Genomic DNA, 13595 nt, shown 5'->3' on the forward strand with positions numbered 1-13595 from the left:
TGCCACTGATAGTTTACAATTAATGGTGATCATATGCACCTCTGAAACTTCAAACACAACCTCATTTCACTTTTTGGTGTGTATTTACTAAGAAGCATTTAATGGTTTTAATAGACACACATTTATGCACGCACACTTGCAGATTTAAATCACATCCTTTTGGCAGACATAGAGCTAGGGAAGGTTTTTCAATTCTCTCTCTCTCTTTTTTTTTTTTTTGTCCTCCCAGCCTGGGAATAGCAGGTTTGGTTTTAATCAACCCCTTTGCAGTCTTGAACTTTGTCCTCCTGGAATACGGTGCCATTCATTTAAGGATTTCCCTCTGTCTAATAAACATTAATGAGCCACACTTTACAATTCCCCTGTGATCTTATCTCAGTTTCACAGATGGGGAAAACAGAAACAAATTAAGGGGTCTGCACACGCCGCAAATCAAAGGCAGAGCTGGGGGAAGAACCCAGGAATCCTAGCACAATTCCCTTCTCCAATAACTGAGAAATGTGTTCCTATCCCTGCAGCTGCTCTGGCAGTGACTGTGTTGCACAGGGCAGCACTGTTACCTTCAGGCCATCCAGGAAAACTAAAATTGATCCTTTCCTGAGGTTTAGCTCCCCACAGAAATGCAAATTCAGTGAGGTGATAGAGGGCTGTGGTTCTGCCAGCTTCCTCTGCTGGATTATCCCTCAGGATGTCTTTATTCCCTCCTGAGCAGAGGATCTCTTTTCTTTTCTGATTAGCAGAGATCTAACAGGGTGTGGGGAATATTCCAGTCCCTACTGGTACACCGTGGGGTTTATCCATCTTTCCCAGAAGAGAGGCTTGATTTCCTGGGGAATTTTCCTCTCCTAGCTCCGGACAATGTGGTCCATTCCACGTGCCTGCGAAGAGAACCACATCTATTAATTACATCCAGCAAGGAAAGCCAGGTAATTGCCTTGTGCCTGGAATCTCTAAGTAGGGCTACTTTCTAGAAGAACAATCCCCGAGCTGTGATTTCAGCAGAGACAGAAGAAACCAATGTTCCCTGCAAGCTGCGCTCCTGTCAGACACCCAGCAGTTTTTCTGACAGCCAGGATTTTTGTGGGACTGGCTGTGAGTCATTATTGAAGAAGTGTTATTCTTAAAACAGAGGAAGAGTGCTGGGGAAAGGAGGTGTTAGACAGGAAAGAGCCCAAACCCCTTTCACACCTCCATCTGCTGTCTTACAGCGCCTTGCTACCAAACATTTACAAATTGACAAGTTTCATTGCAAATCTTGCTCCGCTTGTTAAAAAATGCTTCTTTTTGAAGACAGAATCAGACATTTAGCCTTTCTCCCCTACAATGAATATATTTTCCTTGTGTTTAGCTCCATGGAAAACAACGATTCCCATGGTGCAGCCTTCTGCCAGGACTGCCAGGTTATTCCTAACAGCACTCCCAGGTTTCTGCTAAATAAAGGCTGCAGGAAATACAGCACTGGCAGGAATCTGCACTGGTTTAGCTTGGTTTGTTCTGCAGGTGGGCAATGCCCAGCCAGATCCAAGCTGGGAATTGCTCTGGTGGAATAAAATACTTTTGTGCTGGAAAGGGATTTGCAGCTCTCTGCTGAGAGCCCATCTCAGCTAAGAAGCTCCTCAGCCAGGTCTGACTGAGCTACGCCAAAAAAGGGTGACAAAACTACCACAGCAACTGCTCATCCCCTTGGTGGCCACACAGCCCTGCCCAGCTCACCCTGAGGCCAATCCTGACCCCATTCCCTTTCCCAGCTGATCCCATTCCCGGCTGCTCTGGAGCTGTGTCTGCACACAGCCCAGACCTGCAGTGAGTCACAGCCACACCCTCAGGTCTCTGTGCCCCAGTTCTGCAAACGCTTCTGCACAGACATCACTGTGTTCAGCAGAAGAGACCAGGCATACTCACTGCAGGCCTCAAAGGATATCCTTAAAGCCCTGTTTTCTCTTTAAAGTTGGTCTAGGAAGTGGTTTTGTTGATTTACCCCCCCCCTCACATGTACGCCTGCACCACCCTTTTTAAATTTAACTCCAGTTTCAGATCTGCAGCTGTTTCCGAGGCCACATCCATGAATGATTGCTGCTCCCGCCAGGTGCAAGCCTGAATAAAAAGGTCAGGCGCTGGGGAGAGGATTAAGCTTTGGCTCAGCTGTTTGCATTCTCACACAGAGCACGGTCTGTCCATCCATCCATCTGTCTGTCAGCCCTCACACAGCATCCAGACAGGTGAGGAGCTGAATATTGGAAACAATTCAGTGACGCTCCTGCAAAGCCACTACACCGTGCCCGTGGTTTAAAAAAAGCTCCCCCAGCAATCCTCCAAGCAGGCCTCAGATCAGTGAAATTATCTGTGCAGAAATATAAATGCAGGATGGCATGGGAACAGTCTCCCTGGAGACTGGGGTAGGGCAGATTGGAGAATACCTAAATCTCTAAATGGCGCCTGAGATTTTCATGTTAAATTGGAACGTTTTCTTCCCACGCTTACCTAAAGAGATGAAGGAAGGCAGCTTATGGGCACTTAGCACATACACTGAGAGCAAGCAGGGGAAAAAATCCAGGAGGCACGGGGCAGAGGCAGCTCCCTGGATCTCCACCTGAAGTATTCCACCGATTCAAGGCCTTTTGTACCTGCAGCAGTGACAGCTGTTGGCTATTTTAAGACCTTCTCATGCTTGCACTTCTGTTAAAACCCATGGGAAGCTTCCAATCTATTTCTGTATATTAAACATCCTTCCTTTTCTGACTTCCTTATAAAATGTGCAAAACAATCAATAATTCACTTAAGGCCCTACATTCCCATTAGAGTGCACCGTGGCTGTGAGTTAAATATATTTCTTTGGCTGTAGAATGAGCAGATATCCCAAACTACCCTGGAAATGCCCTCTTACACATGACAACATCTCCTGCCACCCAAAGTAGTTTTATTTCTCCAGCTGTTAAATCTAGGACAAAATACTACTCTTTTGTTCTATATTAAGACCATAGAATAACAGCAGCTGACTTCCCAGCCTCTGTCCTCGTGGAGGGGAATGAAGGATGAAGAATTAACCCCTGGCAAGAGCTTTTCTCATGCCGAGTCATTAGGAAAAGCCAGATCTCCTTGATCTCTCCTGCACTGGGTAACAAAAAACTGGAGGTTGATGAGCTGAGGGTTGCCTTCCTCCCCTTCCCATGGCCCTCACCACGTCCTGTAGGTCCAGGCTCACCTGGGATTTCCTTCCACAGCCTTGTTTGGAAGGACCTGAGGTTCGTGCAGCTTAATTAAGGATAGAAAAGCAGGTTTGAACTCTCCTTACCCTTACCAGAGATGCTGTCACACGCCCCAGGAATGAACTCATCCCTTACACCCCTCTGGGTCAGCTCGTTTTGGAGGGGAGGGCTGAGCTCCAGGAGATCGAGGGAGTTGACCAAGGCTCCAGAAGTCCCAGAGAGTGTCCAGAGTGACAGATACCCAAGTGCCACATCCCCCAGTCTTGAGAGATCCGCCCGGACCAAGAAAAGCACTAAAACTTCTTACCAGAGACAGCCTCGAGACCCAGGGACAAGGACACAGCCTATCAGACCTCAAAATCCCCCTCATACTTTGTCTGGGAATCTACAACCTCTCCCATTTCCTCTTGTCCCCGTGTTTTTCTTTTCGGTATCATCAGCTCTGCTTGCCCACAGCATCCAGCAAGGAGGGCAGAGCACGCGGCAGCCACACACGTCCTGGTAATGACTTCACTTCTTCCAGCAGCTCTGGAAAAACAACAAAAACAAACCCAAATCCCCGGTCCTGCATAATTGTGGCCCTGTTATTCACGGACCTTAAATCGTACTCCTTCATGAATTTTAATGTGCAGTCCATTTTCTTTCCACTAATCCTACATTCGGCTGGGAGCCTTTACAGCCTGAACGTTTGCCCTCGTTCGCGTTTCACGCTCAGCAGCAGCAGCACCGTGGCTGGCTGTCCCCAGGCGCTGTCCTTGTCTCAGCTGGGCCGGCACCGAACTTCCACCGACATGAAAGTGTTTTCTTATCACATCCTCCACTTCTGTGCACCCCTGGCAAAAGCAGCAGGGAGGCTGCAGGGGCAGCCTGGGAACAGCAGCTCTTTATTTTGCCCACAGTCTGGCAGCCTCTGGGGTTCTTATGAGCTGTGCAGCGCAGCGCTGTTTGAGGCAACGCCTGTCTGCAAGTCTTTGGAGCCATGCTTTTATAAATCCCCTTTTTCCAGCTAAAACCGTCTCCACAAGCCATCAGGAAGGAGTGAAAGCCTTTCAGGAAATTCTCCTTTCCAAGGAATTCCTGATGAGTGGCACACCACAGACGGTTCCACACCACCACAAGCTCTGAGATGCTGAAGAGCCCTGTTTTAAATGATACTTCAGTTAAAAACCAGACAGCGCCATGAGATACTCTCATATCACTTTCTGCAAAATGCAGTTTGAGCCCCTTCTTTCACTGCTAAATTTAATAATTCGTTCAGCTGAAGTGATGCTTCCGAAGGGAAGATACCCAGGCTCAGTTTGGATGGGGAGGAAGGCAGCATTTCCCTTGGAAACCATCCCCGAGGAATCATCGTGCCAGGTCTGCCCCGAGGAGCGGAGTCTACAACAAATCAAAGCAAGATGCTCTGTTTGTGTTAAATTGCTAAGAATATCTCAAACCCAGCCCTTCCATGTGTGTCACAGAACCCTCATTAGATGAAAAAGAAATATTGTACAGTTCTCAGCTCGAAATTTCTAAAAATGTGAGAACTTTGATATATAAATGCATCCTGAGGACCTGGCTGGCGCTGACTACAAATGTTCCCAATTTTAATTCCACACCACTTGCAGAACCAGTGGTAAAATTTCTTTTCCAAGGTATACCAGAACATACCCAGTGTTCTAAGGATCCCAGCCCTGGGGGCAGTTTGTGTGCCATCAGTGCACCAGGCAGAGGCAGGGATGAATCGAGCTGAAAATCTGATTTGGCTCAAACACCACTGACCTGATGAGAAGCGAGGAGCACGAACCAGGCCTGCACATCCCATCTGTTTCTTATTTCTATAACGGGCCAGCTAAAACCCTAAATCCACACAGCTCTGAGCTTTGAAGCCAAATTTTGCAGCTTGAGTCCATTACTAGCAAATGATGACTGCTAGCCCAGCTCTTTAAATTGAAGGCTGGGATTTATAACTCAACATTAAATGAAGGAGATGTATTGCAGGGTGACTAACAGCTAATCTGGGAAGGCACTTGGAGACAGAAATTCATGGATTGGTGAATAAATTGGCCCACCTCTTTGCTCCCCATGTAATTATTATCAAAACACTCGTGGTTAATGGTGGTCTGAGGGTTAACTGATGTTTGAGAAGCCCTCGGATGCTGCTCAGCTGTTGGGAGCTAGTAAAACCCTGCACTAACTCTCTGTTTTAGCTATTGTATTAAGTTACAGGTTTTGCTGGATTTTTTTGTGGCAATTTGATGTCAGAAAAAAAAATCTAATCCATAAGGCAAGCAGTTTTTTAGCTTTGTGAAAAATAAAAGTGAGTGTATTCAGGAAGAAAAAAAAAAAAGAAAAATAAAAAAAAAAAAAAAAAAAGCCTGGTCTCTGTCCTTAAACTCCCAAGAACAAAGCTGGAGAAGGCTGGTCCCTGACTGGGGATGGAATCTGGCAATTCCATTCCTATTAGTGCCCAGCAAACCCGTTAAATGTATAATGGCTCAAGGACAATGTAGATTGGAAAAATAATTTCGGAGCTGCAAGGCACCTAATTATTTTCCATCCATCTACCTTCACATTAAACCCCAGGGTCTGATGTTTCCCGGGCTGCTGAGGCAGCCGTTGAGTTTTTGAAGTGATGCTCTGTTTATAGAATTGCAATTACTCAGGATCGCCCTTTGTTTGGGGAAGAATCCCTGTCCGTCCTCACTAATGGCTTCTTCTCATCTCCCCCAGCGTGGAGGATTTCCTGAGCATATTAAAACCATTCCTCACTCTGCCTTTTTAGCGTAGCCAAAGGTTTAACGACTCCAGCGTAAGAAGTGTGTGTTTGAACTAGATTTGCTCCCTGACAGCTGACGCTGTGCACTCTGTTCCCTCCACGTCCTTGAGCTGCTCACATCAGAGATTTTTTTGGGGTAAGAACCTGTGAGGGTGGTGAGGAAGGGTTCCCCGGAAAAACCGTGGCTGCCACACCTCTGGAAGCGCTCAAGGCCGGGTGGGATGGAGCTCTGAGCAGCCTGATATTTTTAAAGAGTCTCTCACTGTAGAGACGAGTGAGGGCTGTAAAATGTCCACAGCAAAACCTGACTGAATTCCCCTGCAGGACACCTGAGCTGGCGAGAGCAGCACTTGCAGGCGCCTCGTCCTTTGGCCAGGGTGAGGCTGGGCATGCAACTGCAGTTACTCTTTGCCAGAGTGCTGCATTTTCACGGCAGCTTGCATTTTACTCTCTAGTACTTCATTTTATTTTATTTTTCTGAACTTACACAGAGAAAACGGCCCTGCAGGGCATGAGGGAGGGAAGGCTGGCAGTGCAGGGCATCTCCCCTGCTGCAGCTCCTGGAGGAGAGGAGAGGAGGGTAATCAGCAAACTGGAATCAGTGCCTGGGGGAGATCAGCACCTGAACACATTTTGAGGGGTGCTGTGGGGCGATTTTGGGGTGCACGTAGCTCATTAAACCCATAAACATTGAGAACACGATTTCAGTGTGGACATAAATAAAGACTCCTCACTACCCCTGTCCTGTTGGACACTTCTGCAGATTTTGCTTCCCTTCTCTCTCTCTCCCCAAAAAAAAAAAAAAAAAAAAGAGGAAGTGGAAAAAAAATAGAAAACTCTCATTACTGAACTGCAAAACAACATTTCCCCCCTCATCCAATAGTCATCCACTGAGCCTAAACTAACTTACATCTACGTGTCAGGCACAGCAGAAGTGTTTACAAACAAATCACTAAAGCAGCTGTGTGACCAAAATTTCCTTCAGCCCAAATAATTTTCACCCTCAGACTCATCAGACACGTCTGAGACACATATAATAACTCCCACCGGTGCACCCTGACAGGCTGAGTTACTGATTCTCCATAATTCCCTTTTTGTGCCGTGAAATATCGTCTCCTCTATCTAAAGCAAATTGATCTTTTCACCCGATCTATTTGACAGATCCACCATTTAGTATTCAATTACTGCTTCAAGAACAAAACCAGTTTGTGATGCAGACACCAGCCCCCAGCACGAACTCCTGGTGTCTGCATCAACCCCCGGTCTCTGGAAGGCAGCAAAAAAACCCCTTGGAGCAGCTGCTGCCTTTATCATAAATAAAACAAAAGCAAGAACTGGAGAGATAATCAGGGGAAAAGCAGAATGTTCTGGTCAGGGCTGTGTCGTGGGTGTCTGGAAGGTGCAGGATGGGCACGGAGAGGGATGGATCAGCTCTGGAAGCACCTCCTCGGGCTCTGCAGCTAAACTGTGACCTCGGCATTAAATGTTTTGAAGCGAAAGACCTTAAACTGCGCCGGAGGGAGCATCAGCAGCGACTCTGAGGGATGTGCAAGGGCTCTGGGGTTTGCCCAGGAGGGCCGGGCTCCATCCCGGCTCTGACCCCCGGGCTCCTGGGGCTGCGGCACCCACGCTCCTGCTCCTCCTCACCAGGAGGCTGATCCCAGCCTCCTCCCAATTAATCATCTCCTAATGACTTTCTGAACCGGGAGGATTTCCTTAATTACACCGCGCGTTAGACTTTAATCAAGAAATCAATTTTTCACGCCGCCCCCAAACCCGCGGGTGCCGGGAGGGGCCCGGAGTGTCCCTTGCCCTGCACAGAGCGGAATTATCAGCGGGATTTGGGAGCGGCGCATGCCAGGGCTCCTTACCCAATGCAGCTGGAAGTGATAATTTTAATTAACATCCCTGCCCCGCACTCTCTCAGCTGACAGTTTTTCCGTGTGTTTCTCAGCCGCCTGACAGAGATGCCAGCACGGCTGGCCACGGTGGGAAAGGATTTTGTATTTGCTGCTGCTTCACCCACTCCCAAGACCACCACAGCCCCTGGAGCACCTCCTGCCTCTGCAAATGAAATATAAATCCTGGGGGTGCTGGGATCTGCTCGCTGTGACACGAAGGAGAGGAGTTAATTAAATATTAACCTCACCTCTCTGTTCTGCTTCTCAGGATGCTGCGAGGCTGAGTGCAGCAAGGGGTTTATCTGAACCTCCTGCTCACTGGGGAGGATCGATGGTTGTTGCTGGCCTGATCCAAACCCTGATGCTTTTCCTTTTTCCCTGTTTTTGTTGGGATTGGCCCCAGCCCAGCAGTGCCGGAGCCAGCGGCTCCTTGCAGGGGGATCTCTGGGGGTCTCACCCCGACCAGCGGCACGTTCCACAGCACAGCATGGCTCAGATCCTTTACACTTGATTAATTACAGGGTGGGGTTTAATCCTCTCCCTTCTGAGGAGCTCTGGGTGGCAGAGCCAACCCCAGGCAGTTTTATTTTCCCTGGTACCATCCTTCCTCCCATCGCTCTCCTGCACAGATGATGAGGCTGCTGGGACAGGGCTGGGATTTCCAGTACCTGCTGCCTCTGTGAGGAACTAAAAATAAAAAAGCATCTGCTAAAAATACTGAATGATCAGGGGAAAAAAATGCTAAACCCCAGAGATTTCCCTGGACTGCGAGGATTAATTTTCATTTCCCTTTAATCCGGACACGAATTGTGACGTCACCGCTGACGGGCACGGCTCAGCTCCGTGGACAGAAGATGGAATTCTGCTTCCCCAACTTCTGGGGGCATTCCAAAGGAAAATGGACACACGACAAGCAGGAGGCCCCAGCGTTCAGTGCAGGGTGCCAGAAATGTGTCCTAAATCCCGTGTGTCCTTCCCCAGCTCCAGGCTTTGTGCCTGCCTTCAGCCACTTTGGGGTGCTCTGACCCCGCACCCCGCTGTGGGAAAGAGCAGGAAAAGGGCCCAGAGGTCCCAGATTACAGCCTGGACTTCTGAAAAATAAGATTTATCAATACTCTCCACTTCTAAGGGAAGGAAAACACCGACCTCAGCGAGTTATTTTGTGATCTTCCGAAGAGACAACAAAATTAATTCCTGGAAGGAATTACTCACCTAAAGGAGCAAAGGATGTTATGTCCCCAAAAACATTGCAGCGACCACCTGCCCTTACAGTGCCCAGGGCACACAGCCCCTCCCTCCAGCCCCTTGGAAAACACTTCCCTGCCTTTATCCCGGCAGGGATAACATGAGGAGAGGGTTCCCCTGCACTTCCCCTCTCCCAGATCCCCACGGCAGGGACGGGCTGAGCATCGCTGAGCAGAAACTTCGCTCCCAGCTTCCCCAGTGATCAGAGAGATGCAAATCCGTGCGTGGAAAAACTGACTTCCAGAGCTCGCCGGGGATTTCCTTCGGTGCTGGGAGGAAAACTCCCTTCATTGCCAGGACAAGCCCAGGGTTTGGTGCTCCCCCCGTGCAGCAGCTGGATTTGGGGGAGGGGGTTTGGGGATGGTCAGGCTCAGAGCAAGGGGGCAGGAAGATATTTGTGGGGTCCTTGGGCAGGAAGGGCTCAGCCTCAGGAAGATTTTGAGCACTGAGGGCCCGTGAGCAGACAAGAGCTCATAGTTTGAGGTGTGATTTATGTGCAGCAGCACATAAACACCTGAAACGGGGGTCTTTAAAAACACCTCAGACTTCTCCACAATGCTGCTGCTGTGGGGCTCCACGTGGAAAAAAAATAAGGCAAATGAAACTTAAGCAATTCCTTAAAAGCTGCTCCAAACGTGCTTTCAGTCCAGGAGCGCTCAGAGAGGAAAGTCGATGTTTTCCTGGAGAGGAAACGCCGCTGTGATCACACCTGGTGCTGTTTGCTGAGCGCTGCTCTCAGTCCTGCTCCGTGTTTGCCCAGGGCAGGATGTGGGGAAGAATTCAGGGTTTGTGTGGAGGAAGCTCTGTGGTTTCAGGAGCTGCAAGGAATCTTTTTACTGGGTCGAGTTTCTGTGAGTCTCAGACAAGGGGCTGCTGTTGGGCTGGGGCAAGGTGGGCAAAACCCGAATATTTCATTCGGGAGGGCCCAGCCTGCAGCTCTGGTCCGCAGGGCTCTTCCCACGTGGTGGCTTTGCTCTGCCCCTTGGGAAGATCCCCCATGGCTGCCTTCAGGATTTCCTCCTCCAAGTGCTCGAAGGCACCTGACCCAAAATGTGCTGTTTGTGCCTCCCTCCTGTGGCAGGTGTCCACGCTGGGTGTCACGTGTGACATCCCGCTGGGGACACCCACGGGAATGGGAAGGAGCCCAGTCTGTGCGGGTCAATGCTCAAGGTCCCACCCCAATCCTGCCCCCTTTGGTCCCTGGCACTGCCCACCCAGAGCGTGGAGCAGAGCTCAGCCAGCCCACGGTGGGAATCTCCCACAGAAAAAAACTTGCAAACCCCTGAAAATGTTGGCCAAAATCGAAATATTTCCCTGGGCTATGACAGGATGAAGCCACTGCCAGCTCCCTGGTGTGGGTAACGTGGAGCTGAAGGGCTCAGGAAGGTGCCCCCATGATCCCTTTGCTCACCAGCCGGGAAAGGAGCACAGAGCTCTCCCCTTCCCAGCACCTGACAGCTGCCAAAGGTCAGGATTAAGCTCCACAGACCTTGGCACGGGTCTGTGCAATGAAATCCCCTCCACCACCTCGGGAAAGGCCGGGCTGAGCCTCACCTCCTCGCACTCATTGGAGATCGGGGTGGTTTGGCCGGGCTCCCCGTGCCACCAGGATCTGCTCCAAATCTTCCCCCATGAGCCCTTAATCAGCTTCCACCTGGGATTAGCTCAAACATTCCCAGGCTCTGGGTTCAAAATAGCTTTTCTTGCCTGTGGGCACCTAATCCAAAAGGAGCCCTGTCCCCGTTAGCCAGCACCTCCAGCAAGGCTTGAACCTTGCCTGGTTCCCAAATAGTTTGGGATTGAGAACCCAGGGCATGGAATGCACACGTTCAGAGCTGGGTTGTGATGGGGATTCATAGAAACAGCTCCAGTGAACCCAAGCAAAGCCTGGCCTGCTCCAAGGCAGGCACAAAGAGCACAAGAGCCCAGTTTGGGCGGAATTATTTGTATTTTGGGGGAAAACTCGGGTTTGGCACAAAGGATTTCACTCAGGAGCCCACAGATCTCCTCCTGCTGACAGCAAATAGAGCCAAAAAAACCCCCTCCCTGAGTATCTGAGGCCACCAGGACCTGGGGATGAACTGAGTAAGAAACCAGCCCCTTCCGCAGGATGGATCCCCAGAGCAAAGAACTGCTGAAAACCCACAGAAAAAATCGACTGCCACAGCACCCAGAGGAGCAGGCAGGTTGGGAAGGGACGTGCAAGCAGTCACATCCCCAAAGTGCAGCTGATGACGTGGCTGTGATTTAATAAAGGACATTATTAGTGCCCTGCTAATGGCTCCAGGCGCCGGCAGCGGAGCTGGCCGGCTGCTGGCAGCTCCCAGCCCGGCACAGCCCATTCCCACCAGGCTTCTAAAGATTCAATTCACCTCCACGAGCCTGCAAAAGGATTTGCATCAACAGTCCCCCATCACAGCCTCCTCCCGCTGCCCCTAAAACCGGGCACACGGAGCCACAGCAGCTCAACACCAGCTCAAACCCCTCAGCCAGACAGAAATCCCACCTCAAATTAAAGATAACACAGCCTCAACCCTTCAGCCACTTCATTTCCTCCCCATAAAACCTGCTCCCACCCGGCTCCTTCCCACTGACCTGCCACAGCACCCGGCAGGACCGAGCAGCAAAACCCAGAGGAGCTTCCAGCAGCCAACACCACTCCAAAAAAAAAGCTCCCTCCCAGCAAAAATATGCCCAGAAACCAGCAAAACCTGGGGACTGGGGGAGGCCCCGGTGATGGGCACAGCTGAGGGCCTCTCAGCCATCAATTTGCCTCCTCAGCTGTGTTTGGGGTGTTGAGGGGCTGCCCTGGGGGAGGTGAGGGCCCCTTGTCTGTCAGAAATTGATGCTGACTGGTGAGGTGCTGGTTTTTGCGCGCTCAGGGTTTTTTGGCTGAGCCCCTGTTTTGTGCCACGAAGGCTCTGCTGCTTCCCCCTGGTTCAGGCAGCATCTGCACCACGGTTCATCTCCAGGCAGAAAACTCCAAAAATGAAAAATCCCTGTGAGGCAGAGATGGAGCAAATCCCCCGTTTCCACGGGGTGAGACATCTGCCAGCAAAGGGACTTGGCAAAGATGGGGAACCTGCGTCAGAGGCTGATCCCTCCAGTGCTCCAGCACCGGGGCTTGGCTGGGAGAGGCCCTCTGTTTCTGTCTGAAACCTCCATAAAAATAGCACAATTATGGGAAAATCCTTGTCCAAGTGGAAAAGAAAACACCAGGCTGGCTTTCACGAGGAAGCAGAGCTCCATAAAAGCGCTCCTATAGCGTTTGCTGTTTCTGTCAGACATCCAAAGCCTCGCTCAGAGCCCTTCACCCAGGGGCACAGCTCCACGGGGCGAGGTCGGGCCCCTGGTAAAGGATTTTATGATTTTTTTTCCCCCCAGCATTTCACTTCACCTCCTCAGAAGTTTCCATACATCGGGAACAAACAGTCTGCAGGAGCTTTCCCTTGGAGCAGCTGCTTGATCCCGAGCCATAAATAACAGGCCAGGCTGGAAAATCTCCATGGGTTTGGGGCTTTGGTTTTTGTCACACAAGTCGAGCTGGCGATGTCTGTCACCCCTGTCCCTGCTGTCCTTCCAGCAGCCTTTCCCCGAGTCCCCCAGTGCCTCCCCTCACAGCGCTGCCCCCCTTTACAGACTTGGGGCGCTCTGACAGATGGAGGGATTTAATTAATCCTGGAGAGATGTAATTAAAGGCACCCATCCCTGGACAAAGTCTGTGCTCACAGCACCCCCAGATTCCCCCAAAGAGAGCAGGACCCTGCCTGGCTCCGTGGCTTTTGGGGTCACCTGGAGAGGGGGGGCTCCAGGGCGCTGCTGTTTCCCCTGGGTCCCCGTGGGGTGAGCACCTTCCAGGTGACATTTCCTCCGTGCCTGGCCCGCTTCTGTGGGGGGCATTTCTGGGTCAGCACCAGAGAACGGCCTCGGCTCTATTTATACCCCACCCTGGAGCCGGGTAAAAATAACCCCAGCGTGTTTTGGCAGCCTGAAGGCGCTCCTGTAAATCCTCCGTGTCAGCGAGAAAATCCCGCTCGGGTGGGAGCCGGGGTCCCGCTGGGAAAGGAGGCGCTGGGGGAGACCCGGGGGCATCCGTGAGCTGGGACCCCGAGAGGAGGAGGAAAGGGACGGGGTGAACCCATGGAGCAGCAGCTGGCAGCATCCCAAAAAAGCGGCTGGGAAGCAGAGCAGGAGTGTCAGATGGCTCTTGAAGCGGGATTAAAGGCCACTGGCGCTGCTGTATTTTTAGCTTCGCGATCATCCTTTAAAAAAAAATAAATAATAAAATAAATAAAGTAAAATAAAAATCCCTCATTGTGGCCGGTGGGACGGCGGAGGAGCCGGGAGCTGCCCCAAGCTCGGCTCTGTACAGCCCGTCCTCTGGCCGCGGGGAAGGTCACGGTGACTCCGGCAGCGCTGTCCCCCGCGGGGACCGGAGCCATGCGGCCGTCTGTCCGTCCCTCTGTCTGTCCGTCCCTCTGT

The 13595-nt window shown here is 50.9% G+C and overlaps 1 long non-coding RNA gene across 1 annotated transcript; it reads right to left on the minus strand.

Annotated features, from left to right (window-relative positions):
- Nucleotides 1-10: 10 nt before the first annotated feature.
- Nucleotides 11-12748, minus strand: LOC120761339 (uncharacterized). Its single transcript, XR_005703602.2, has 3 exons — nt 11709-12748; nt 3514-4586; nt 11-878 (listed from the first exon to the last, which is right to left on the minus strand). It is a non-coding gene; the product is annotated as an uncharacterized LOC120761339 (long non-coding RNA).
- Between the last annotated feature and the right edge of the window lie 847 nt (nt 12749-13595).

Source organism: Hirundo rustica, chromosome 19, assembly GCF_015227805.2.
Source record: "Hirundo rustica isolate bHirRus1 chromosome 19, bHirRus1.pri.v3, whole genome shotgun sequence".
Lineage (NCBI taxonomy): Eukaryota > Metazoa > Chordata > Aves > Passeriformes > Hirundinidae > Hirundo > Hirundo rustica.